The sequence below is a fragment of the Bos mutus genome, chromosome 10 (genome assembly GCF_027580195.1).
Source record: "Bos mutus isolate GX-2022 chromosome 10, NWIPB_WYAK_1.1, whole genome shotgun sequence".
Taxonomy (NCBI): Eukaryota; Metazoa; Chordata; class Mammalia; order Artiodactyla; family Bovidae; genus Bos; species Bos mutus.
Genome location: NC_091626.1, coordinates 54,257,189 through 54,282,479, shown reverse-complemented (window position 1 = coordinate 54,282,479; position 25,291 = coordinate 54,257,189). Strand labels below are relative to the sequence as shown.

Sequence of the window (25,291 nt, the reverse complement as noted above, 5' to 3'; positions counted from 1 at the left end):
ATATCTAGTATTAGAAGAGAGGCAACCAGCAGATATTATGAGAGAATTAAAGGAGAACTTTCAAACACGACTTTTGTTGCATTCCTTATAGAACTAATAACCAACATTAAAGTACCTTTCATTTTGTGACCCTTGTTAGATCAGTTATTTAACACCAGAATTTTTTTTTATCCCAAAGACTCCCATTAAAAAAATAAAATCAACTGCAACTTCTGCCTTACAATTAACATCATAAGCACAGATAGAGTCGTTGGTACACAAACTACTAGGAAGTCTTGATGAGGTTTATTGATTTTTCATTCATTTACTGCTCCTTTATCAGTTTGGAGACTCATGTAAAAAGAGATTTGAAGGGAGAATAAGTTCATGAACAAGAAATAGCATGGCGATGCCACTGGAGGTTGCTAGAATTGCCTAGCCTTTCACTTGGGGGCAATCCCTAGCAGGGGTGTAAGGCTTGGGACAAATTATTATTCACAATATCACATTCTTCCTACATGCCTCTTACAGGGTTATACACAAAGTTATTCAAGTCAAATCAACATGAACTTAATTGAAGGCAGGCTAGGTGGGCAAAAAGTCTACATGAGAATACCATGAAGTTGAGATGTATATCCAGCTGAAGAGGGGCTTCTCATTTCAAACAGCTTTCTTGACCATAGCACTGGTTATTGGACCACCATCTAATACCACCGTCTCTATTTGAACACCATGATCATTCCAGGTACCAGCTATACAGGGCTTCTCCTACCTTTTGGCTGGGAAATAATAACTACTTTAGTTTATCATATGTCAGTAAATTGCCTGCTTAATTCTTCATTATGATTTTGGGTCCAGACAGAAAGAATAAGAAATCATGAGTCAAATCAGTGGTTGGGGGGATTATCTTCACTACTGCTATTAGCTATATGAGCTGATGCTTTACTTTATAAATCACTGGGAATTCTGGTTGATTTTATTACCAGTTTTAGGTTGTGTGTATCCTTCTCGTCTATTCATTAAATTTTAGTAGGAAGATGGAAGCTATTTCTGTATCTATTTGAAACCAAGACCTGAAATGACATGAATGCCCTACTTAAAATATAAAAATGTGTATCAAGAAGAGATTAGGGAAAGTTATTTCCAAAATAAAAGGGCATAGAGAATACTGTCAGATTATTTTACTCCTAACATACTAAAACCCACAAGTATGTGACAATTTATAAAACAGAAATTAATACTATTATAGCTTTTTAAATTTAGTTAAGCCAACAATTCCTGACCATTTTGGAATTTTGCACTATGTTAATTGCCACTCTTTCTCCCTAATGCAGATGATAAAATCTGAATGATGTATTGATGGAATTTTGATACATAATACAAACTAAATGGGTCCTGCCAAACAAAGTCCAACAAAATCTTAAATAACAAACTATTATTATGGGCTGCAGTCTTATTCTCCTTTCTGCACTTTGTTTATTCTGAATTCCTTAAGGAAAATTTAAATTAGATTTTGAGATTCCAGAGTTTTGCAAATTTCTGCAACTGTAGGAAAAGGACTCATTGGAAAAGACCCTGATGCTGGGAAAAGACTGAAGGTGGGAGGAGAAGGGGGAGACAGAGGATGAGACGGTTGGATGGCATCACCGACTCAATGGTCATGAGTTTGAGTAAACTCTGGGAGTTGGTGATGGGCCTGGAGGCCTGGCCTGCTGCAGTCCATGGAGTTGCAAAGAGTTGGACACGACTGAGAGACTGAACTGAACTGAAGAAAAGGACAAGGTATTAGTCCTAACTTAGACAGTGAGCACTTATCATTTTCCCCATTCCCTTTGGGGTGGTTTATTTGATGAGGATCATCCTGTGACTGTAGAAGTATAAAACCCATCAGATATGGCTGTAAAATAAGCATGATTATTCCATAGTATGCTGCTGCTAAGTCGCTTCAGTAGTGTCCGACTCTGTGCGACCCCATAGACGGCAGCCCATCAGGCTCCCCCATCCCTGGGATTCTCCAGGCAAGAACACTGGAGTGGGTTGCCATTTCCTTCTCCAATGCATGAAAGTGAAAAGTGAAAGTGAAGTCGCTCAGTCGTGTCCGACTCAGCGACCCCCTGGACTGCAGCCTTCCAGGTTCCTCCATCCACGGGATTTTCCAGGCAAGAGTACTGGAGTGGGGTGCCATTGCCTTCTCCGCTATAGTATAGGAGGTCCTAGTTTATTTTCTCCCTTCTTTGCTATCTTCCAGCGGTGCTGCAGATCAAGGCTTACTTAGCTAAGCAGATTTACAGGGTTAAGCCTGAAGGCTGGACATTATTGGCAGACCATATAACAAGAAATATTAATTGGTACAGTGTTTACAAGTCACAGGGAGTGAATTTCAGATCCTGAGTCCAAGGCTGATGCGATCCCTACTAGCGTCCCCATTTGCCGCCATGCTCAGGCTGGGCTTTGCACCTGGGTCCCAAGGTCCGGCTGCTTTTGGAATCCGTAGCCTCAACCCACAAAATACAGGTCTGATTCTTAGCTTATGGAGAGAGTGAGGCGGATCTCAGTGAGACATGTTGCCGAGGAGAGCCGCAGCTTTGCTTTCCTGGGGAAGGGCTGGAGTCCTCCCGGCGCCACTGCCCGCTTGGCGAAATGCCTGGGGGCTGCCTAGATCCCCGAGGCGGCGAGGTCTGGCCTCATCCTCCTGGCGGGGAGACGGAAGGCGAGCCCCCACTCCTCTCACCCGAGTCCCAGCGCCCACGCTCCCCCACCGCGCGCGGCTCCCAGGCCCGGAGCCTTTTCACACGCGCCGCTGCCGAGGCGCCGCAGGCCCTCCCGGCCCCGCTTTCTCGTGTCACTAGCGCTAGTTGGCCGCTGGGGGCGCTGTGCGGCCTGGGGAGGACGACCCCCTCTTCCTCCAACTCCTCCCTCCTCCTCCCTCTTCTCCGCCTCCTCCTCCTCACTACAGTTCCCACTCTGGGTGGGGGCGAGCGCGTCCGGTTTGCAGCAACCTTTCGGAAATGGCAACTTGCGCGGTGGAGGTGTTCGGGCTCCCGGAGGACGAGGTGAGGGGTACGCGGGACTCCGAGCGGGCTTCCCATCGCGCTGCCCATCAACGGGACTGGAGGAGGGGGCGGCGGCCGGAGGGGCGGCTGTCAGCGACCTCCTTCCTCTGCGCGAGACCCGGGAGCGCGCCGGGCGCTGTGGGGACCCCCCGAGACTGCCCGGCTCGCACAGGCTTGTGGGCGGGGGCGTTGCTTTAGGAAGCGGCATTTTCTTCGCGAGCCTGTGGACTCCACACCCCTCTTTTCCCTAGAACCGCCGCCTTCCTTGTCAGTTTCTTTCAGGAAGTGATGAGGAGGGGGGTTAGGCAGCCCTCGGGTTGAGTGCGCGGGGGTACGCGCAGCACCTCGCCTGCCCCTTCCTGCCACCCCGAGCCGAGTATGCGTGAGCTCCGGGAGGGGGTGGGGCGCATTTCCCTGGAGCTTAGCATCCCGGCTGTTGATTAGACTATTCTGGCAAAGAGAAACCCTTTGGGCTTAACTTTATGGACTTTGACCTGAAGTGTCATTAGTTTTTTTTTTCTTTTTCTTTTTCTTCTGCTATCCTTTTAAACTCTCTTAGACGAGATGGGGATGGGAAAGCAGGGAGATAGATTTTTTCCCCCCTTCCTATTTAGCAACAAGTGTCAAGTGTGGAAAGTTCATGTTGTTTCCCTGGTCTTCACTGATATTTTACAGATGAAGCCAAAAAAGTATAAATATTTAAAAGGACTTGCCACAGCTGTTCAACCTTAAAATTCTGTGATTTGAGAAGGCAAAACTGTCTCTTATCAGCTAAATAACTTATGCTGGTTATGCCTTGTGCTTATTAAAAACAAACTTATTTGTAAAGAGTAGTTCTATTTTAAATGAGATGGGGCTTCCTTGTGTTATTGGTGATTGTCTCAAAAATGGGAATGGGTGGAAAATGAAAAGAATGTCTAGTGTAACAGTGACTGGTTAAATTTTGCTCACAAAAAATATGAGCATTCTTGCTGATTGAATAAGCTGTCACATGTTCCTATTATCAAGATTAGACCCAATTAACTGTAAATCTTTCAGCCTAATTTAGATTAATTACTTAGATTGTTCTAAGTGTTGTAATAGTGCTTTCTCTTGGTAACTTGGTGTCTTCAGTCTCTACAAAGTATCTTTATGTTTCTCTTGAAAGTTTTTGGTTTATAAGCAGTGGGCAACTTGTTGATTCAAGCAAGTTATCTCAGAGTGTTTTGAGAATGATTATGTGATGCAATTAGAATTGAATTTCTTAGTTATTGCTACCAGAGGAGAAACAAAGAAGTGGTGGACAAATGGTGGCTTCTTGGCAATCCTAAGGAAAGACTGTCAGTATGTTATGGCTGAAGATAATAGTCTAGCTAATGTCCCATTATTGTTCTGTAGAAGAGATCAGAAGAAACTAATGCAGTATTGAAACTATGATAGCTTTCTTCTTATCAGATCTGTCTCCCTGCTTGCTACAACAAACTGTTCAAGGCAGATAATCTCAGACTGGCAGGCTGGCCTTGGACTTTCTTTCCTTGTTGTTGTTACTACTCAGAGGTAGGCTCTGCTAGTCCAGATTTCTCATCTCACTTTCTTCCAGCAGAACCAATTGATCCTAGATATCATCTTGCCAGAGGTGTCATTCATTCTGTTTCTCTCTCCTTCTATCCCTCTCCCCTCTTGGTACAGATCTGTGTTTTCAGTTATTTGCTTCTCACATCATTCTTCTTCCCAACTGAGATAAATCAAATTATGCCAATTGGTGGGTGGTCAGTCAGCAACTGGTACTAAGGGCCAGAAACTCCACCCTTTGAAATGAGGTTTTCCTAAACTGGCTGAAGGATTTGTACTTCTGGGCACTTTCGTGGTGTGGGGCCCACTCTGTTGGCACGGTGGGCGTCCTGGTTGTCAGACTCAGATTTCCCTCCTGCTCTCTCTGTTCCCTTTTTCCTCAATGAGGAAGAGTGAGATAGGAAGATAAGAGACATGATGATAAAGTGTCATCTTCCACTTCTTCCAGTGTAATTTGGGTTATTCATTCAACAGACACTTTTTAGCAGTCTGTTCTGTATTGTGCAGTATGCTAGGCACCAGGTACACAGAAAAAAAAAGCTGTGTCCGCCTGTTTTGTGAGAAGCTCACAGTCTGTGGGGAAGACAAAAATTGCTTGTATTCTGGTAGAGATTGTCATTTCATCACTATCATTTGCTTTTTATTTTCTGATCTATCACAAAAGTAAAAGAGGGCTTAGAAAAATCACCCACTCATTCCTTTTATTTTTTGAAGAAAAACATTGCAGCGATGTCATTTTCTAAAACTCACAGACTAGCCTTGGAATAGGCAGCCCTCTGCTGTTGGTTATAAGTAAGATAGGGTTCATATGGCAGCAAAAGAGATAATTAGTTTAAATTAGAAACAGAAACAAAGAGAAAAATGAATGGAGATGGGATAGAAGATGGTGAGAGAACTGTAATTTAACCAGTATATACTGGAGAGCCACTGAGTCACACTGTATGAGCATGTTAGTATACCAAAATTTAGGTCATTATACCTCTCTCTCACTTGTCAGTGAGTTTTAGCTCTTCTAATTTAAGTGTCTTTGAGTAAGAGACAGTCCTGGCTCCATGTACAGAATTTTGTCATTAAAGTTTAATAAACTAAGAAAGTAGCATAATTTATACCAAATTTACTCTGACAACCTCTTTTTGAAAAATATTTATTTGTTTGTTTGACTGCCCTGGGTCTTAGTTTTGGCATGCAGGATCTAGTTCCCAGACCAGGGATCAAACCTGGGCCCCCTGCATAGGGAGCTCGGAGTCTCAGCCACTGAACCACTAGGGAGGTCCCTCTGACAGTCTCTTGGGATTAATAGTAGCAGATAACTCCCACCCAGCTGTGGTAAGTAGTGTGATATACATGGGACTGGCCACTCAGCATCCTTTCCTCTTCATTTCAGTGGACTTACCTGTTACACAGAGGCTAGAAAGCTAAACACTGTGTTTCTCAGACTCTTGCATTTAGCCTTCCAGAAAGAGTGGTGAAACAGTTTTCCCAGTGAGGTACCCCTACTCGAGATGGGGAAGGTGCAAATAAAGTGATGCTATATAACTTCTTGTTTCTTTGGCTTTTTCTGCTGACAAGCATAGTCATATAGATATTGAGTTTTTCTAACAAAAGTCTTTCAGTGCCTGATAAGTTGTTTTGTGGGCATTGATAGGAAATTACAGAAATAGTGGTGGTGGCAGCTTCCTGGCATCTAGATGGATTATGTTCATAAAGTCAGCAGGTCTGATGGTGGCTCCTGATAACCTTCCTTTCTCAGATGTCGCAGCTTCCTGGGTAGGCCAGTTCTGAGGTGTTTTGGGGTCCTCTAAAGGCACAGCCTAGAGCCTACCTCTCCAGCTCTTTTGGAAGCACCTAATTCCCTGTTGGAGAAGACTCTTGAGAGTTCCTTGGACTGCAAGGAGATCCAACCAGTCCATTCTGAAGGAGATCCGCCCTGGGATTTCTTTGGAAGGAATGATGCTAAAGCTGAAACTCCAGTACTTTGGCCACCTTGTGCGAAGAGTTGACTCATTGGAAAAGACTCTGATGCTGGGAGGGATTGGGGGCAGGAGGATAAGGGGATGACAGAGGATGAGATGGCTGGATGGCATCACTGACTCGATGGACGTGAGTCTCAGTGAACTCCGGGAGTTGGTGATGGACAGGGAGGCCTGGCGTGCTGTGATTCATGGGGTCGCAAAGAGTTGGACAGGACTGAGCGACTGATCTGATCTGATCTGAATTCCCTGTATGAGCTTCTTTCTTCTGAAAATATCTAGAGTACCTTCTATTTCCTGCAGCTGAAACCTGACTGGAAAGGAAAAGAAAAGAAGGAAATAAAGAGGAAAGGATTGAGTCTCCATTGCCAGTTTGGGAGTAGAGTTTGCACATACAGAAGAATGGATGTCTCTGATGCTGACATCTACAACAGTACGTAAGCAACAGGGTTTCTAAGAAGTGCATGTTCTGACACTTCTAGACTGTCACTGAGCAGAAGCAGACCCTTCCTGCCCTGGCATCATACTGAGCATGAGAACCAAGTTCCCAAAACCTGTATTCACTGCACACAAAGAAGGAGAAGCACAGTGTACCTGGCAGCCATGTTAGTGTCTAACCCAGTACTTCATGTGTTGTTCTTCCCATCACTGCTTTTTTGCAGTTCTTTAATTCCAGCATAGGAAAAGGAGTACGTCAAGGCTATATATTGTCACCCTGCTTATTTAACTTATATGCAGAGTACATCATGAGAAACGCTGGGCTGGAAGAAGCACAAGCTGGAATCAAGATTGCCAGGAGAAATATCAATAACCTCAGATATGCAGATGACACCACCCTTATGGCAGAAAGTGAAGAAGAACTAAAGAGCCTCTTGGTGAAAGTGAAAGAGGAGAGTGAAAAAGTTGGCTTAAAGCTCAGCATTCAGAAAACTAAGATCATGGCATCTGGTCCCATCACTTCATGGGAAATAGATGGGGAAACAGTGGAAACAGTGTCAGACTTTGTTTTTTTGGGCTCCAAAATCACTGCAGATGGTGACTGCAGCCATGAAATGAAAAGACGCTTACTCCTTGGAAGGAACGCTATGACCAACCTAGACAGCATATTCAAAAGCAGAGACATTACTTTGCCAACAAAGGTTCGTCTGGTCAAGGCTATGGTTTTTCCAGTGGTCATGTATGGATGTGAGAGTTGGACTGTGAAGAAAGCTGAGTGCCAAAGAATGGATGCTTTTGAACTGTGGTGTTGGAGAAGACTCTTGAGAGTCCCTGGGACTGCAAGGAGATCCAACCAGTCTATTCTAAAGGAGATCAGCCCTGGGATTTCTTTGGAAGGAATGATGCTAAAGCTGAAACTCCAGTACTTTGGCCACCTCATGCGAAGAGTTGATTCACTGGAAAAGACTCTGATGCTGGGAGGGATTGGGGGCAGGAGGAGAAGGGGATGACAGAGGATGAGGTGGCTGGATGGTATCACCGACTCGATGGACGTGAGTTTGGGTGAACTCCGGGAGTTGGTGATGGACAGGGAGGCCTGGTGTGCTGCAATTCCTGGGGTCGCAAAGAGTCAGACACGACTGAGCAACTGAACTGAACTGAACTGAATTCCAGCATCATTCTAATTATTTTTTGTGAGTTTCCATGGGAACAAAGAAGTAGATAAATTTAGTTCATTTTTAATAATTTGCTTTTTAATTATGTTAAACCAACTGAGAAGTTGGAAGTACAGTACAAAGAACTCCAAATCCTCCTAAAGCAGATTCTCCACCTGTTGTTATTTCACCATAATTGTTCCATAACCTTTTAATTGTCATTTTCATTAGTCTTTTTTGGGAACCATTTGAGGAAAACCTGCAGGTAGGATTTCCCATCACCACTAAATACTCTTTATTTTCCTAAAGGAAGAATGTTTTCCTGCATCACAGCCATCCAGCCGTCTAAGGTAGGAAGTCAACATTGTTATGACACTACACCCAATCCACGGATCCCATTCAGTCTTTGACCAGAGTTCTAATAGTTTCTCTTCTTTTACAATGTAGAATCCCATCCAGAAGTGTATGTTGCATGTACTTTGTATCAGTTCCTCAGTCTTTCTTATCCTTAACAACTGTAAGGAGCACAGGCTGTATAACCTGTCAATGTTCCTCAACTTGGATCTGTTTACTGTTTCCTCAGGATGACGTCAAAGCCATGCTTTTGGGGCAGGAATCATCGAGTTAATACTCTATTCTTCTCAGGGTATACCTGTCGATGTTCCTCAGCTTGGATCTGTTTACTGTTTCCTCAGGATGACGTCAAAGCCATGCTTTGGGGGCAGGAATTATCGAGTCAATACCATATTTTTCTCAGGGTATATCAAGGGGTGCTTGATTTTGGCTTATCTCATCATCGTTTAACCTTGATCACTTGGTAATTTTGGTGTCTGCTAGGTTTCTTCTTGGTGATGTTGCTGCTTTCCCTTTATAATTGATTGATATTTTGTGGAGGCATATTCAGAGACTGTGGTAGTATCCCATTCCTCATTCATTACGAAAGGTTGTTGTTGAATGAAAAGATGCCGGGACTCTTGGCCTCCGGAGGAGAAGAATTCAATCCAGGGCCAGAGACGAAGCTTGATCGCTCAGAGCTTTTGTGTAATAAAGTTTTATTAAAGTATAAAGGAGATAGAGAAAGCTTCTGACATAGGCATCAGAAGGGGGCAGAAAGAGTACCCCGCTGCTAGTCTTTAGCTGGATGTTAATATAGTCACTAGCAGTCTGTTAATGAAAGAAAGGAATGTCTTAAAACTCAGAATGGCACTGGGCCCCTCTCCCATAAGATGCATTTTGGGATAATCTTGACCAGACGATTCATCCCGGCCCATAAAATGATTAACTTGAATCTTGTAGAAGGGCAGATTACCATACAAATAGTTTAGTTTACATAGATTAGGGGAACAATATCTGAGTATAACATACTGGTTTGTCAAGTAGGTTCTGAGCCATTAGGCAGAACCGACTTGAAGACAGAGTCTGCGGTAAATGCATAGTACATTAGCATAGCTTAAGACAAACATTTCCATAAGAGAAATGGATCGGTTAACTCAAGGTCTGAGAATAGTTAACTTCAGGTGAAACCAGGTGTCAGTATGGCAACACAGTATTTTAAGAGAAACCTCCTTTTAAATTTGTATAGAAAAGGAAAAAAAAATAACGCTAGTTTGTTTCCTCCTGCCGCTTAAGAGAGATAAAAATGTCTGACACTTGCAGGCTATTTCCTCCGTTTGGAGACCCCTGGCCTTCCTGCCTGTTACTCCCTCAATCAGATCTGCATCCACTAGTTTTAATATCCATCCATGACTTCCACCTGAAACAAATGCTGCTGTTTTTATTTCCATTTTTATTAATTGATGTTTTGTGTAAGAAGAACCTTTTCTTTCTTGGCCATTTGCTATCTGTTTATTTATTTGTATCAGCATGGACCTGTAGAATCCCACCTGTTCAATGGGTTGTAATTAATCTCTATCCTTAAATATTTTATGGCTCAAACTATCTCGGTTTGGCCAGTGGAAGCTTTTCCAAGGAGGTTCCTGTGTCCTTATGGCAAGTCCCCACCATTCTTTGAACTCTTCATTACTTTTCTGGCAGAAGATGTTCTAGGCTCCTCTTATATTTTGCCTGGTCCAGCACTTTCTGGAATCAGCCATTTCTCCTAGAAACACTGGTTCATTTAGTAGGGAAATGGTTTTTAGAAAGGGCTTCCCTGGTGGCTCAGATGGTAAAGAATCTGCCTGCAATGCAGGAGACTTGGATTTGATCCCTAGGTTGGGAAGATCCCCTGGAGAAGGGAATGGCTACCCACTCCAGTATTCTTGCCTGAAGAATTCCATGGACAGGGGAGCCTGGTGGGCTACAGTTCATGGGGTCACAAAGAGTTGGACATCTCTGAGTGGCTAAAACGAACAGTGAAAATTCTGAGTTTCATTATCCTCATTCTATTTACTTATTTGCTTAGTCCCAATTTACATATGTTTCTGGTATAAATGATCTTCCAGTCATGCAGGTATGCCACTTCTGCACCCTGTGTTTAGCTCCCTGGGTGCCAGTGGGAGCACTGCCGTGTATGTCCATACTGTCTTCCTCTCTGTCCTCCGAGGCCCATTCCAGTGGGCATGCTACTGAAGCCTCTCTATATGGCACCTTCCTCTTCTCCTCAGTTCCCCATGCTGTGGACCTGCTGCTCATGCACCTCCATGCACCTTACTGCTCCCCCCAAACTCTGCCTGAGGCCTGCTGTTGATTCCTCTGCACCAGGAAGAGAAGAGAAGGGACTACAATTTTTTTTTTTTTAAACAGCTAACTATTAACAATTCATATATCACATGGGAATAGAATCTTGGAGGTACCCTTTAAATACATCACTTAGGGAGAGGAGGGGTATAAAAATTGGAATTTGACTAGGTTGTAATTCTGGCCCTGTCACTTATAGGACACCTGGCATAAGTTTTTGACATTTGTCAGAAAAGGATATTTAAGTCAGCTATTTGCCTACCTCCTAGCTATATCTGGTATTAAGAATATTATATTCTACCACACCTGGAGACCTATAAGATTGCTGATTCGAATTGCTAAACTCACTGTTCTACTGAATCAATGTTACTTCTTCCTTTTTGAAGCTTCCATTTAGTCTGTATTCTGTCCCAATCCTGTCAAAGTTTTAAGAGGATAAGTGAATTGGAAGGTTAATAAATCTTCAGATAAATGCTGAGAGAAAGACACAGCACAAACAAATACAAAAATGTCTTGATGAGACTTTTGTGAAATAAATATATCTGTAGCATAACTTCCTGGCTTGACCCAAATACTTGACTTTCCTTGAGTGAACCATGTTGGAGTGACGAAAAGACTAATGTGGACAACCAATCATGTCAGTATAGATAGATGCTGTAATGAAAATATCCTCCTCCAGGGTGAAAAAGTCATTTGAAATATAATCATAGTTGCCTTTAATTGAATACTTGCTATACACAGATTTCCAGGTTCTGTGTTCTCTATACTTTGTAATTATCCCAACTGTCCTGAGAAACTAGGTACTGCTATCTTCATATTACAGATGGGAAATCTGAAATTGTGATTTGCTCAAGGACTTAATCTCAGTAGGTAGACTGAGTGACTTCACTTTCACTTTTCACTTTCATGCATTGGAGAAGGAAATGGCAACCCACTCCAGTGTTCTTGCCTGGAAAATCCCAGGGACGGCAGAGCCTGGTGGGCTGCCGTCTGTGGGGTCGCACAGAGTCAGATACAACTGAAGTGACTTAGCAGCAGCAGCAGATGTAGGACTGAAACCCAGAACTCTTTTGTACCAAAGTCATGGTCTTTCCTCTGTCTTACTGTGAATAGTTGCTCAAATAATAGAAATTAACAGATGAGATTCTTGTTCAGTAAGAGGATGAATGGAACATGTGCAGAATTAACTTGCAACTATTCCTCTGTTCTTCTGAATCTTCTGTTTGTTTTTTTTTTTTATAGCTTTTCAGTGGACCTATGAAGTACTTGAATTCTGTATTTGCTTGAAAAATATTTGTTGAACATTTGAGTCAGGCTATTTGGTTATAATGAAGGACAACAGACTTTACTGAATTTATAGCCTAGAGGAAGAGAGGGTCATTAAATACATAATCACACATCAATGTTTTATAAATGTTACAAAGGAAAAGGTGTGTAAGATAAAAGTATATTACAGGAAAAAAAAAGAATTAGTCTTATAGGGAGGAGGGGAGAGAATATGAGGAAAAGCAGAGGAAGTACACTATGGATGGATAGGAGTTAGCCAGGCAGGGAAGGGGAAACGCCTTCTAGGTAAACAGAAGTGCATGTGCAAAAGATGAGATGGAGATGACCGTAAAGACACCTCGAGTGTTGGACAAAGAGGGACGGTATCAGGAGTTGAATCTGGAGTGGAGAGCAGACCCCAGTGAGGCACGGCCTTAAGGCCATTTATTCAGGATTTTGTATGGGACCCTAGGGCTTCCCAGGTGGCACTAGTGGTAAAGAACCTGCCTGCCAGTGCAGGAGACATAAGAGATGTGGGTTCGATCCCTGGGTCGGGAAGATCCCCTGGAGAAGGAAATGGCAACCCACTCCAGTGTTCTTGCCTAGAGAATCCCATGGATAGAGGAGTATGGCAGGCTACAGTTCATATGGTTGCCAAGAGTCCAACAACACTGAAGTGACTTAGCACGCATGCATGCATGGGATCCTAAGTGGAATGGAAACTCACTGATTACCTGTGTTACCTTACACACACATCATCATCACCACCAACATTGCTATTATTTTTCTCATAAGTTTTTCCTCATGTATTTAATATTTTCTTTTCTTGTTATTTCTTCATTTCTTCCCATACCTCTGACTTTCCATCTGGGTTGACTTTTTTTTTCTGCCTGGAGAAATTCTCTAGAATTTCTTTCAGTGAATGTTTCCTGCTAATGAAGTTCATTGGTTTTTGTTTTTGTCTGAAAATGTCTTTATTTTACTTTTCTTTCCTGAGGGCAGGGAGGAGTACAATTTATCCATAGTGAAATGCACATATCTCAATGTACAATTTGATGTACAAGATTTTCAACAACATACATAGCCAAGTGTAGCTGACAATCCAATTAAGATGTAGAACATTTCCTTCACTCCTAAATGTTTCCTTGAGTCTTCTTCCATTCAACTTCTCACCTTCACTCAGGCAACTTTTTATTGCCATGTATTAGTTTTGCCTTGGTCCTGAAACTTCGTTTAAATGAAATCATACAGTATTTACTTTTTGGTGTCTGGCTTCTTTTGTTTAATGTTATGTTTTTCAAAGTAATAATGTGGTTGTTTGATTTAGTAGCTCATTGTTTTTATTGCTGAGGCTTCCCTGGTAAAGAATCTGCCTGCTTGGTAGGAGACCCGGGTTCGATTCCTGGGTCAGGAAGATCCCCTGAAGAAGAGATAAGCTATCCACTCCAGTTTTCTTGGGATTCCCTGGTGGCTCAGACAGTAAAGAATCCACCTGCAATTTGGGAGACCTGGGTTCAAGTCCTGGGTTGGAAAGATCCTGTGAAGGAGGGTATGGCAACCCACTCCAGTATTCTTGCCTGGGAAATCCCATGGAGGAGCCTGGTGGGCTATAGTCCATGGAGTCACTAAGAGTCGGAGACAACTGAGGGACTAAGCATAGCACAGTGTTCCATTGTATGAATTTACCAGATGTTTATGCACCCTGCTTTTGATGGACCCTTCATTTGTTTCCAGGTTTTGGCAATTATGAATAAACCTACTATGAACATTCATCTATAGATCTTTTTTATGGAAATTATATTTTCCACAAATATAGGATATCAACTTGATATGTTTCCTTCCAGACATGTTTTATGTATAAATAAGCATTGGTATTTGTGTGTGTTAAGTCACTTCAGTCATATCCAACTCTTTGCGACCCTATGGACTGTGGTCTACCAGGTTCCTCTGTCCATGGGATTCTCCAGGCAAAAATACTGGGGTGGGTTTCCATTTTCTTCTCCAAGGGAGCTTCTGACCCAGGGATTGAACCTGCATCTCTTTTGTCTCCTGAATTGGCAGGCAGGTTCTTTACCACTAGTTCCACCTGGAAACCCAGAAGCATAGGTATGGTGTGCTGCTGCTGCTGCTGCTAAGTCACTTCAGTCATGTCCGACTCAGTGCGACCCCATAGATGGCAGCCCACCAGGCTTCCCCGTCCCTAGGATTCTCCAGGCAAGAGCACTGGAGTGGGTTGCCATTACCTTCTCCAATGCATGAAAGTGAAAAGTGAAAGTGAAGTTGCTCAGTCGTGTCTGGTATGGTGTAACACATTTTAAAGTAGTGTTAAGATGTAAGGTAATGATGAGATTCTTTTGGGGGGAGGTTCAGATCAGATCAGATCAGTCGCTCAGTCGTGTCCGACTCTTTTCGACCCCATGAATCACAGTGATTGAATAAAAAAGTTATAGTTTTTAAATGAGGAATACTCTTGCAGCTGCATTAACTATAGCACTTCTCTTTCTTACCCTCATGCTCTTTATCTGCAGTTCTAAATTTTAGTATCCTTCATAATCACCTGCAGAGTTTGTTAGACTACTGGCCCATCAGTAGTCTATTTTCAATAGGTTCTGAAAATTTCAAGAGGTTCTGAAAATCAGAGTTTCTAAACTCATACTACTAGTCCAGGGAATACACTTTGAAAATCTCTAATGTCTCTTAAATCTAAGAATTCTAGGTATTCTAGTTTCTATTCTAGTCATTATTGCCAAAAACTCCTGAGGAATTTTGATCATATGTAGCAAATATATAGCAGTCATATATATATTCCAGCATTACTAGGACAGCCCTGATTTCATTTAGTTTTCAATAAAGATGATCTAGCATTTATATTTTCATTTATATTTATACTTTTGTAAAATGTTTCAAGTAAATTTACACAGCAGAGAAGGAAAACTGCCATCAAGCCACAGGTTCCAGTATTTAATTTGGAAAAAAAGTTATATTAAAAAAAGCTAAATCCCTCCCTCCTACCCTAGTAGATTTTTTGTTATGTAAATATTCAGTATTTATATTATTACACTATGTAGATGTAGCATTATTCACATCTGAACCATTGTACCATATTTATAATTATTTATTGTACATTTTTGTTTGCTTTTATTTTCTGTACAACTGTCACATATTAAGGGAATCCTGGCAGTTCAGTAGTAAAGAATCCACCTGCCAGTGCAGAAGATGTCTTCTAGTATTCTTACCTGGGAAATTCCATGGACAGAGGAGCCTGATGGGCTACCGTCCATGAGCTCTCAAAACAGTCAAACATAACCGAGCAACTAAACAACATCACAAATTAGAGTGCAAGCTGCCTGAAAGCTTTACAACTACTCAGTGTGTTTATACACACACACATATGTAATGAATGCTGTCCATTCCCTTTCTGCATTCTGTTAGAGACAGCTTCTTGCTACGTTGCATTCCATCTGACTGGCTTGCACTCTACACCTGTCATATCACTATTGTCTGCAGGATTCCATTTATCAGCATTGTGAGAATTCTCTTGATCTCTTTTCTGTGTTGGATCCACTGCTTTTTTTCACCTCTTGTCTTCCTCTTTCCTGATTTAGTCCCATCCTTTATATGAGTGGGCAGTTACTATTCACTAGAGCATTTCACAATAGGGTTATCTGAACCCTATCAATATGTGTTATCTGAACCAATCCCATAGTGGTGGGATTCTCACATACAGTATATATCCGCAACCCCTTTGACTTCCTCACAGAGAAGTCTTCCAGTCTTCTGGGCCCAAGAAGTGAAGGGGCTGGGAGCTCACTGTTTGTGCAGACTTTCCCTTGCTTTTAATTTGGTACTTTATTCCTACTTTCAGCTACTTCAGAAAGATTTGTTGTTAATCAAGAATTTATCATCCCCTACTATTTGCCAAGTAATCTTCTGGGTTCTATAGAGGATGCAAAGAAAACATAAAGATGAGTTTCTTGGTCTTCAAAATTTCACAATTTTAATAATAGAGAAAGATACATAGTTTATTGCCTCAGATACAAGATGGTATGTGATAGATGCTATGTAATTGAGCCTCTAACAAAGAGAAGGAAAATTCATATCAAGGGTTTTAGAAAGATATCATTTGGTCTTTAAAGAAAGGACAGGCATTTTTTTAAGGAAAAAACCTTAAATTTATACCAAACCTTTTATTTTTTTATTATTATTTTTTTAATGAAATAAGTATTTGTTTTATTCACAGGCTGGGCTTAGACCTGTGTTTTAACAAGCAAGCCTAATAATAGCACCATGGTTAGACTATAGCTTGCTTTTCCAAGCCATTATTGTACAATTTATTAAGCAAATAGGGGTCAAGTGTCTCTCATCCACCTGATGTGATTTTTTTATACATATTCCTAATAAGTCCCATTTGGAACACCTGAAAATCTTTTAGCAACAGCTCTGAAGATGAGCTCATGAACTCAGTTTAAATTGCAACAGTTAAATTAGGACAAATGGAAGGAATTCAAAATAAGTAGTTGCCCAATCAGAGCCCATCATCTGAAAGTCATCAGCCTGTGTGGTCCACCCCCCAAAATAAAACTTAAAACCTTGACTCAATTATTCAAAACCCAGGTTGTAACAAAGTGAAAGGATTAATTTCCATTAATTTCTCAGTCCCAGGTTAAAACAAACAAACAAACAAACAAAACCCCAAACAGCAGTTTAAGAAATACTTACCCAAATCAAGATAGGAAAATTAAAGCCTGCATAGTTATCAGAATTGTTGTACTACACCAGGTTGCATACAATTACATCAGCTGGTTCTGTATACAATCTAGTATTGACTAGAACAAAGATTAGAATAGAAAAGCTGTAAGAAACAGGTTCCTAACTATAGAAACTGAATTTAAGGGTATGAAAAAATGAAAGTAAAATTTTGTTTTTATCTTTTTGATTAATACTAATTTCCAAACTTATAAACAATTTTTATAGATAAACAGAAGTTTTTCAAAATTGAACATTCCAAATTTGTAATTCTATTCAAACTTTCAGTATTCTTGGCCATGACATTAGGCAAATAAGAATCCCTCAAAGTAGAACAGCTATAAACATCCTGAGCATTTGGTCTATTGAAGAATCCCACGTGGGAAAGCTAACTAGAGAGGAAAAAAAACTTCCCTTCACTCTGCTGTACAGTACTGAGGCTTCTTGTCATAGTTGTAGCTTAAATTTTACATATGCCACTGGCATATTTTAACACTATAGAAGTTTATGAATTCAGTGGGCATATCTATGACCAGACTGTCCATTTCCTGTTCTAGGAGAGTTGTCTCTCCACTCTACAGTCTTGAGCAAAATGTCCATCTCCATAGCTTCCCAAAGGTTGCCTGTTGCTGAAACAGAACTCAGCTTCTTTCAGATACTGACTCTTCAAGGGAAATTACTTTTCTCATGTGTTTATTACTGTTAGCCACAATCCTGTCATTTGGTTTTATCCATCGCTAGGTGATGGCCTGCACAGCCTGATGTCCGACTTCATAAATATGTGTGAGTTCACAGTGGTGATTTTGGTGGCTGTTTTGGTGGTTGAAGAATCAATTATTGCACTTAAAAGGCTATCTTATTAGATATGCCAAACCAGCTCCTACTCCGGCAACACCTGCAAAAGCCAGCAGCACATTTCTGATGCCGCCTTCTAGGTCCTCTACGTGGAAGAACTCCACAAACCCATCCCAGCCTCTCTGTTTGACTATCCAGTCTCGTTTTGACCTTACGACAACATCTGTGATGCTTTCTGCTAGTGGTTCGATGCAGCTTTCTTGATTTATACCCTTCAAGTGTTTGGCCACAAAGGCACCAAAAGAAATAAGAGTCACAGTCCTGCCCGTTTGTTACTCCGTCACTGAAAACATGAACCATCACTCGAGACAAAGATTTGACATCGTCTTCGTTTTTGATGTCCAGTTTCCGAAACATGCCTTGGAAAGCCGTCTCGTGGTTGCGCTGCACCCCATCCCCGACTCAGCGCAGGGTATCCAACGCCTTCCGGCTGGTGGCCCCAGACCCGCCCAGGGGCTTCGCGTCCTTGGCGCCGGTTGCCTGGAGGTACTGAGAGATAATCTCCAGGGACTGCCGATATAACTCGTCCTCCTCCTCCTCTGCTGGGGGCGCGTCGAGGGCAGCCAGCCGTCCGAGCCTGGACTGTTGTTACTGGCTTCTCCGACCAACAAAGGTAAAGGCCGGACGGCAGGCCGCTTCCCGAGAGGGTCTGGCTCGCACCCGTCCAGCTCCTCTTCGGGCGACATGATGGCGTCGGAGATTGGGGATTCCATCTCTTCAGCTATACCAAACCTTTTAAATTAAACTTTAAAACCTAAATTAAAATTTAAAACCTTTATCTCATTATTATTATGGTAGCTATTTTCATTGTTGCATACTTACTTTATCCATCTGAATTTATGATTTTATGGAGTTGTCACAGAACAGATACCATTTGGCAACTTGATTATTCCAATTAACATTATAATTATTTTTTGTCATTAAATAATATTAATAATTCCATTTTTAACGGTCTCTAAAGAATCTGCTCAGATGATGTAGGACTTTAACAATGAAGGGGTAGAGGATGGGGAAGAATCTCCCAGGCAGAGGGACTCCAGCTTGTATAAAAACTCAGAGATAAGTAAACACAGGACATATCTTTTTTAAAAAGTAGACTGGTGGGAGTGGGCAATGAAAGGAGGGGAGAAGGATGAAGAGGTTAACAAAAATTCTCCCAAGACCTTTGAGAGATGGAAAGACTTAAAGCTCTGGATTTCCTGTTCCTGGTTTTTATTTATTTATTTGGTGGGGGAGGTTGACAGAAGATTAAGGCATAATTCATCACTGTTTTCATGAATTGTAGAGAAAATCTCAGCCTTTGGAAAGCTGCTTTTAATTACTGAAGCTGCCTGCATTGATAACATATTACCAGTTTGTTTCCCCCTGTCCTTGAAAAAAGCCACACATCTTTGCCTGCAAGTTGCAACCTTTTCATTTCACTTTCAAAAATCAGTAAAGCTCTCTTATGAGTGAAAGAGGGAGAGAGTCCAGCTTTAGTGAAGAGCCCTGGCCTGCTTGAGGATAAAGACTCTGTTTTGATTAAGGAAAAGATGTTTCTTTTTTTTTTGGTCTCTTTTTTACTCATTTGAGTACTATCTGGAATTCTGTTAATACTACTTTTAGTGTCACAATTCTAAAATTACTAGAGTTTGGTCTCTAGTTGCAACATATATGGCCTTCTTCATTTGCAAAGATAATATCAGTGTGATCTCTGATGATGGATGTGATCAAAGAGAGCAGTGGGGACAATTTTTTAGCATAAACTTATAAAATGAAGTTATAAATGGTATTTCTTATTTAGTTTCCTGAAAGACTCTTAAATCAATATAGCTTTACATCATTTAACCACAGCATCTGAAGTAGTTCTCATTTTTGTGGTTGTGAAATGCAAGGATAAAGTTTAAAAGTTAAATGTGTCTGTGACTGTAAGTTATTACCCCTTGGAATTGTTTTCATTTAATGCTTGCTACATTTCTTCAGGAGACTTCTGGGGGATAGTTTCAGTAGAGGCTAATGTGGATGATTTTTAAGTCAGGAGACGGATTAACAGTAACAAATATGGATTAGCTTTTTTTAGAAGGGAATGATAATTTCTTCCCTCAATTAAGATCATGTACAAATCACAAACAATTGTCTGCACTTAGAAAAGATAAGATTATCAAATAACATTATTTTCTGAGGGCACCTTTGATTATAATTTACCACTTGAAAAAATTTGTATATATTAAGTCATCCCTGAAAAGATATATGATTTTTAGAATCAGTCTTGGGAATTAGTACCTACTTAATTACTGAATAGAGTAGCCACTTTAATAGAGTAGCCACTTCCCAGTCAACTAGTATAGGAAAATTCAGTTGTAGGGCCAATAGAATATTTAATTGACGTAATTATTCAGTGACCTTCCAGAAAAAAATGGTAGTTCTGTAAATCTCTTCAGATTTTTGGAAATCAGTCCCCACAGAAAACAGAAATTTCAGTTTATGTTTTCCTCTCTGATTTTCAATTGCCTTTATTTCTGATACTTGAGGATTTCTCTTTTTACTTGTAAGATCGGCTGTGTATTTAATATTTGGTGATGGAGAAAAGTTATAAAATATCTAGTATCTCTAGTCAAGGATTTTTGTGTTATATGAATTTGTCATCTGAGTTTTATAGCTTAGAGGATATTTCTGTTATCATATTTATTCAATGGAACTTCCAGGAATGAGGGTGGTTCTGAGTATTTAGAAATGGATAAATAAATAACCTATGATATGTATATTATCCGCCACCCAGATTTCTCCTCAGAAAGGAATATGACCTACTACTTGCTGATGGGATAATTTTATTATGTTTTAGAATTTTTACACGGTTTTAAAAGGTTACTTTCTATTTACAGTTATTACAAAATATTGGCAACATTCCTTGTGGTGTACAATACGTCCTTGAGCCTACCTTATACCCAGTGGTTTGCTACTCTGCCACTCTTATATTGCCCCTCCCAACCTCTCCCCACTGGAAACCACTAATTTGTTCTCTGTGTCTGAGCCTGCTTCTTTTTTGTTATATTCAGTGGTTTGTTGTATTTTTTCGATTCCACGTATAAGAGTATCATACAATATTTGTCTTTCTCTATATGACTTATTTCACTTAGCATAATGCCCTGCAAGTCTATCCATGTTGTTGCAAATGGCAAAATTTCATTCTTTTTTGTGGCTGAGTAGTATACATTGTATGTATGTGTGTGTGTGTGTTTGTGTGTGTATCACATCTTTTTTATCTATTCATCTGGCTGATGGAGTAATTTTAGAATAGAACCAGTTGGGTTCCTCTCTGTTAGGCCACATTTGTTTCACATTTGTTGATCTTATAAATGCTATTGTGAAATCGTTGGCTTTATGTATGTCAGTGATAGTTTATCTAGGGCTTATATCTAATAGTGAAATTCCTGGGCTATTGATTTAGAGCTTTCAATAGATATTGCCAAATATCTCTTCAAAATTACTCTCACGAACAGTGTATTAGAGTTCTTGGTTGTGTTTGTACTGGCAGCACATACACTAGAGATCTCTCGTATCTGGTGAAATTGAGGATCTTTTCATGTTTATTGACCATTCTGTATGATTTCTTATATTATGTTGTTTAAATATCACTTTGTGGGTTTTAGAAGTTCTTGATATATTCCAGATGGGCTTGTGTGGTGGCTCAGTGGTAAAGTATCTGCCTGCAATGCAGAAGATGCAGGTTTGATCCCTGGGTCAATCTCCTGGAGAAGGAAATGGCAATCCACTCCACTAGTCTTACCTGGGAAATCCCATGCACAGAGGAGCCTGGTGGGCTCCAGTCCATGGGGTTGCAAAGAGTTAGACAGGACTTACCAACCGAACAACAATAATGTATCCTGGATAATCATAATTTGAACTTGGTATATATATTTTAGATATTTCTACCCTGTGTGTCCCGCCCGTGGTTTTTTCATTTTGCTCATGGCATCTCTTTTCACACAAAGGATACGTAATTTTAGTGTCAGAGCTAACAGCTCTTTCGATTAGAGTTTGTATTTTTTAAAATTCTTTCTTCAATGTCAGAAATTGACATTGAAGATTCAATTTAAGATTCATTTAAGATTCTTAAAATATCTTAAGAATTTTTTAAAGTTTTCTTTTTCATTGTTAAAATTTGATGTGTCTGGAGTTTGTTTTTGTATGTAGTATAAAATAGTGATCAAATATTATTGTTTACTTCTTTACTCATTCTCACTCCTCTGTATGAATTTTAGAATCATTTGTTAAGATCTATGAAAGAATTTAAGGAGGGGAGCTGGAATTGTATTGAATTTGTAATTTACTTTGGAGAAAATATATAATAATATTCAATATTTACTTCTATGAATATAGTGAATTTCTTCATTTATTTATATTTTCCTTATTTTCTTTATTTACAGATTTTATCCATAAAGGTCTTGACACTCTTTCTTTTGTTTCTCTGTATCTAACAGTTTTGCTTATTTGTGAATTTTTTAAATGTGCATTCTGTTTTACAGTATTTTTACCCACCTTTTTATTTTAAAAAATTTCAGATTTATGGGACAACAAAACAATAGTGTAATGAACACTTGATTACCCATCAGTCAGATCCAGAAATTGGCAACAGTTGGTTATTCCCTTTACTTCCATATATACACACATTCACTCATGTTCAACTTTTTATTTGCTGAGCCATTTAAGCATGAGTTGCAAACTTTATCTTACTTTATCCCAAAATACTTCAATATGTATTTCTTTTTTTTTTTTTTTGACAGCTTTAATTTTTCAGCATTTTATTTATTTTTTTTATTTGATAAATTTAACGCCTTTTATTGCCATACCTCATTTTACTGTGCTTTGCTTTAGTGAATTTTATAGATACATGTTTTTTTTTTTTCCTTGTTAATTTTCTGTTTAGTTGATCTATCCATAAGTGTGAGTGGGGTATTAAAGTCTCCCACTATTATTGTGTTATTGTTAATTTCTCCTTTCATACTTGTTAGGATTTGTCTTACATACTGCGGTGCTCCCATGTTGGGTGGATATATATTTATAATTGTTATATCTTCTTCTTGGATTGATCCTTTGATCATTATGTAGTGACCTTCTTTGTCTTTTTCGAGCCTTTGTTTTAAAGTCTAATTTATCTGATACTGAGTATTGTGACTCCTGCTTTCTTTTGGTCCCAATTTGCATGGAAAATCTTTTTCAGCCCTTCACTTTCAGTCTGTATGTGTCCCCTGTTTTGTGGTGGGTCTCTTGTAGACAACATATGTAGGGGTCTTGTTTTTGTATCCATTCAGCCAGTCTTTGTCTTTTGGTTGGGGCATTCAACCCATTTACGTTTAAGGTAATTACTGATAAGTATGATCCCGTTGCCATTTACTTTATTGTTTTGGGTTCGAGTTTATACACCATTTTTGTGTTTCCTGTCTAGAGAATATCCTTTAGTATTTGTTGGAGAGCTGGTTTGGTGGTGCAGAATTCTCTCAGCTTTTGCTTGTCTGAAAAGCTTTTGATTTCTCCTTCATACTTGAATGAGATCCTTGCTGGGTACAATAATCTGGGCTGTCTAATTTTACCTGTCTAAATAATTAGTACAAGTGATTATGAACTCTGAATTTTGTGTTATCCTGTACCTAGCAAAAATGATGAATCCATATAAGTTCCAGTAATTTGGTTTTGGATTTTCTTGGCAACAATGATAAATTTTTGCTCATTATAATAATTTGACTCTAGCTTCTTTGGGTTTTCTTTGTAGATAATCCAGTCATTACAAATAACAATACAATTTTTATTTTTCTCTATATACTTTTAGTCATTTTAATTCCTGAAAAAGATTCTTCCAATTAATTTTAATATCCTGTTATTTTATTTGGTGTGTGTATATATATATATATAAAAAGATATGTGTCTTAAGTAAGTTATGAATTACATGAAAATAAAATATAAATTTTTGTATTTTAGGAAAATTCCCGAATTGTGAGGGTAAAAGTTATAGCTGGAATAGGCCTTGCAAAAAGGATATCTTGGGAGCTAGGTAAGTATAATAAGTTGGGATGTAATTTTAAAACTTAGTATTAATTAATTAATTTTTTCTAATTTTGGTTAGATTAAAAATTGAGTGATATTGTTAGTAAACTGTTATATGAAGTTGGTTGTTTCCAGTTGGTGGTTTACCAAATTCCTTGACATCTGAATTGCAGAATATGTGAAATTAGGCAAAGGTATAACTCAGAAAGGTAGTTAGAAAGTACATTAGTGAATTCTGTTTCTGGGAATTAGTAAAATTCTAATCCTTGAGCAGTTAACAACCATAAACTGTGAACGTATTACTGAAAGCAGCAACTTAAAGGCAGTGGAGTGTGAACAGAGCGGGTAGACTCTAGTGAAAGTCTAGTGAAGAGTCCCTGTTTGGAGGTGGGAGTTGCACTGAGTAAGTCTCCAATTTATGAATTAGTCTGAGGTCACATGGAATCAGAACATGGAAAAATTATAATATTCATGGCCTAGGAAATCAGAAGACTTAATCTGAAGAAAACATACAGTGGTGAGGATTCTGGAATGGAAAGAGCTGGAAAGGAGATTCCCAAACTATGTCTACTGTCATTTCTTGCTGACCCTGAATCACACATATGATAGCAGATTCCATACAACTTAACTAAGGACAAAAGATCAGAACAGAGATCAAAGTTGCTGCCCAAGAAACAGAGCTTGTGGTTCTTGTCCAAGTAAGATAATTGATTACATGATAGAATTAAATAAAAACACAAATTCTTATCAAAGAGGAAATGCAGCATCCACAGTCTCTACAACTTAACATTTATAATGTCTAAGATAGAATCCAAAGCTATGTAATCTAGAAAAAAAAACAGGTAAATGGAACACAGTTTCAGAAGATGAAAAAAATATGCTCACGTAAGTAAAAAGATTGGAAATCTCAGGAATAAATTATTCTATGCTAAGTCACTTCAGTCGTGTCCGACTCTGTGTGACCCCATAGACGGCAGCCCACCAGGCTCCCCCATCCCTGGGATTCTCCAGGCAAGAACACTGGAGTGGGTTGCCATTGCCTTCTCCAATGAATGAAAGTGAAAAGTGAAAGTGAAGTCGCTCAGTCGTGTCCGACTCTTAGCGACCCCATGGATTGCAGCCTAACAGGCTCCTCCGTCCATGGGATTTTCCAAGCAAGAGTACTGGAGTGGGGTGCCATTGCCTTCTCCGAGGAATAAATTAGAAACCATAAAAAGTGAAAATTGTAAAACTGAAAATATAGTATATTAAATTAACATTCTTAGATGATGTTAACAGCAGAATGTAGATGAAGAGGAAGAATTAATTAAACTTAGAGGTAGATCAATAGAAATTATTTCTCAGCAGGAGGTGAGAGAGAAACAGATTAAAAAAAAATTTAATGAACACAGAGAGAGCCTCAGGGACTTGTGAAATCATACCACACAGTCTAACATACATGTAATTGGAGTCCTAGAAATAGAGGAGAGAGAATGAGGCAAAACTCTGTTTTAAGAAATAATAGCCATATTTTTTCCAAATTTGATAAATAACACAAGTTTATAGTGTCAAAAAACACAGAGCAGGATAAATATTGAGAACA

General features: G+C 39.8%; 1 protein-coding gene and 1 pseudogene across 4 annotated transcripts in view; one reads left to right on the top strand and one right to left on the bottom strand.

Moving 5' to 3' along the window:
* Positions 1 to 2,882: 2,882 nt before the first annotated feature.
* NEDD4 (NEDD4 E3 ubiquitin protein ligase) overlaps positions 2,883 to 25,291 on the top strand; it is a 145,363-nt gene continuing 122,954 nt past the window's right edge. For 2 of the 4 annotated variants that reach the window (XM_070377948.1, XM_005905629.3), the window contains exons 1-2: positions 2,883 to 3,032; positions 23,644 to 23,716. The gene's annotated coding sequence lies outside the window, so the exon portion shown is untranslated. Of the gene's footprint in view, positions 3,033 to 18,081; positions 18,302 to 23,643; positions 23,717 to 25,291 lie in introns of those variants that run through there. The other 2 variants (XM_070377949.1, XM_070377947.1) reach the window with 1 other exon arrangement.
* Positions 17,685 to 21,265, bottom strand: LOC102277523 (induced myeloid leukemia cell differentiation protein Mcl-1 homolog pseudogene; annotated as a pseudogene).